A 3310-nucleotide genomic window follows, 5' to 3' on the forward strand; every position below is an offset into this window, starting at 1 on the left:
CCCCCCGTCTAGCCTGGAATGGTGCTATGATCCAGTCTGGAAAAAGAATAAGCAGGGGGTATGTGTACGTCTTGCTTTGTGGGCATTTCTTTGGGGGAAGATTTTTTTTTAAATCTCTGATAAAAGGAAGGAAGGAAAGCTCTCTCGCAAGATCCAGGCCGGCCTAGCTGCTTGCTGTTTTCCATGAAGTTCTACGAGGGTGTCATTCTTGGAACTAAGGCAGCTATCCTGGGACCAGGAAGCAATTCATGTAAGGATGACACAGAGCTGAAAGACAGACCTTGAGCCCCTGATAACATCTTTGAACCACTGCCCCTGTTCCTGGAAGTAGACTCTGACTCTGTTATATCAGATAGCAAATGACTCTGACTCCGTAATACCAGATAACAAAACGACTTTATTCCTGAAGTCACTGTTAGCCAGATTTTTGGTTTTCATTTACGAACAGGCTCATGTTCATCTGTAAGATTCTCATGCACGTTAACATGTTTTGAATTTTGTTAAGGATTCATGAGAAAATAGGTCTTTTCCAGATAAACATGAATCCCCCGGCTCTCACCTGCCGTTTCAAGTGTAGCAAACATTTCCTCCAGGCCAGCGGTTCTCAACCTGTGGGTCTCAACTCCTTTTTAACAATGAAAATAAGTCGCGGCATTAGGAAGGGTGAGAACTACTTCTCTAAGCCTACCCACGCCCACATTGCGACACCTGGATCTCCTCCTCACATAGAAACCTGCTACAGAGCATGTCTGCACATTATGGGATTATGCAATAGACACTGGTCCTTACGACAAAGACCCCAAGCCACAGCAAGTCCGTTGCTTATAAAATATAAAATATAAAATAATATAATTATCATTTGTTCAATGCTTACTATGTTGCAGCTCCCTGGGAACTGTTCTAAGCACAGTATACATATAATGTCATTTAAAGCCAAAACCCTCTGAGGTAGGTGGTATGACTATCGCCACTTTACACAGAAGAAACTGAGGCTTACAGAGATGAAGGGAATTTCCCGTGTCACAGGGCTAGGAAATGATGGTGCTGAAATTTGAACCCAGGCAGTCTGGCTGCGATGTTTTTCTTTCAACACTTCTACTACTTCTTGCTAATTCAACTGTATATAGCACAGCATGTATTACAGTGAGGGAGGAGATTAATACAGCTTGAAAACTGCAACAAAATTGATTGATATATTATGCTAAAATGTTTAACTCATGGTTATCAGTTGTGCATTTTAAGAAATGCAAGCTCAGGCCGGTGCAGTGGCTCACGCCTGTAATCTTAGCACTCTAGGAGGCTGAGGCAGGTGGATTGCCTGAGCTCACAAGTTCGATACCAACCTGAGTGAGAGTGAGACCCCCATCTCCAAAAATAGCCAGGTGTTGTGGCAGGCACCTGTAGTCCCAGCTATTTGGGAGGCTGAGGCAAGAGAATCACTTGAGCCCAAGAGTTTGAGGTTGCTGTGAGCTATGATGTCACAGCACTTTACTCAGGGCAACAGAGTAAGACTCTGTCTCAAAGAAAGAAAGAAAAAGAAACGCAGGCTGAATTCTTATAGTGTGGCTGGACCTGAATAAGTCAGACAAGACGTCCTAAGGTAATTTGTAATGATTCAGTGTTTACTTAGATTTAATAATCTGAATGCAAATGCCAGCATGTGTGAGCACTAGTTAAACACCCTCGTGGACTATTTTACCTTTTCCTCATGTGAAACCAAGGAGGAAGTAGTGTTATCCCCATCTTACAGATGGTGAAACTGAGAATCACAAAGGTAACGGGTGTCACTGGGGAGCAGCAGTGCCTAGGTCTCAACTCACAGTCTTACAACCCCACCTTCCAATATGCAGTAACTGCTCACTCCTACTCAGAAAGCAGGACTCACGGCTCTTCCCGTGGCTTTGACTCCAACAGCACCCAAGAAGGAGCCAGGCCACAAGTGACCTTTGTCCCTGCAGTGACCTTGGGAGTCTTAACACCCCTATGGCACCCACCCTTGGCCCTCAGCAGAGGAGTCTCAGGCCTTCACCTGCCACCCTACCCATGCTCTCAACCCCACACCTTCATGGGCAGCTCCCCTTAGGACCTTTTCTGCACAAATATCTAAATGTCACTTCCAACCCAGCACCTGAATACATTTGGGCTCAGAGGAGCTTAGAGATGGAAGGGATCATAAAAACCAGAGGGTACGTTTCAAAGATTAAGGGTTTGAGTCATATAACCCAGGCTTCAAATCCCAGCCCTGAGCCCATTTCTTCTACAGAGTGGGCGTCCCAGCTCTCACTTTCATGAGGGCTGCAAATGGACACAGGTGCAGAGGAGCGCAAACACAGTACCTGGGGCCGTGTCGGCACTCGGTGTACGGCAGTCACATTTACTACTGTTATCACCATCAGCAAAACTGTGTTCATCCACCAAATGCATGAATCCTTCCCGAATACCCACGACAGATGGCTACCCAGTCTCCGCTAGAACATTTCCAAAGATAGAGCGCTCGCTCGCTCTCACCATCTCCCCAGGCAGCCGGTTCTATTATTGGACGGCTCTCACTGGCACGAAGTCTTTCCTGTGTTGAGCCAAAATCTGCCTCCAGGAATCCCACCGGCCCTAGCTGTGTCCTGGGGAGCAGCACAGCGCAATTCTGCTCTCTTTTCACACAACAGTCAGCCCTTCTGAAAAAAAGCAATCATGTCCTTGCCACATCCTCTCTTCTCCAGGCACCATTTGCATACCCGCCCCCGCACGCAGACAACATGATTTCTACAGCAGCCACAGTGTTCACTTCACTACCCCCTCACAGCGTGGCAGCCACAGGAGACACAGCAGTCCAGGGCCCACTGCGAACCAACAGGGGCCCTCCCTTCGTGCATTTGAAAATCAGATTGTGATTTTCTTAGCAGACAGATAATCATCGCAGTTGCATCACCTAGGCCTCAAGGTGAACAAAACTGCAAGTCTCCCCTTCTTGTATTAGATGAGATCAAGCTGAGCCTTCCCCATCCCATCCAATCTCATTCCACTTTCGTGAACTCTAGGCACCAACAACTCAACTTATCCAGTCAACTTTGACTTTGGCCAACCAAAAACCTTCTGACCCATTTTTCTGCCATGTCTATGACTCAGTTCTTCATTCGAGCTTTGGATGCTACTTTTCAGTAAGTTTGCTCCTATGTCATTGTCCATCAGTATTAAATAGGCTTTCACCCGGGTTCACCTGCATTGAGGGCTTTCACCCGGGTTCACCTGCATTGAGGGCTTTCACCCAGGTTCACGTGCATTGAGGGCTTTCACCCGGGTTCACCTGCATTGA

Source organism: Otolemur garnettii, unplaced genomic scaffold (assembly GCF_000181295.1).
Source record: "Otolemur garnettii isolate 467f Iridium unplaced genomic scaffold, OtoGar3 scaffold00066, whole genome shotgun sequence".
NCBI classification, from domain to species: domain Eukaryota; kingdom Metazoa; phylum Chordata; class Mammalia; order Primates; family Galagidae; genus Otolemur; species Otolemur garnettii.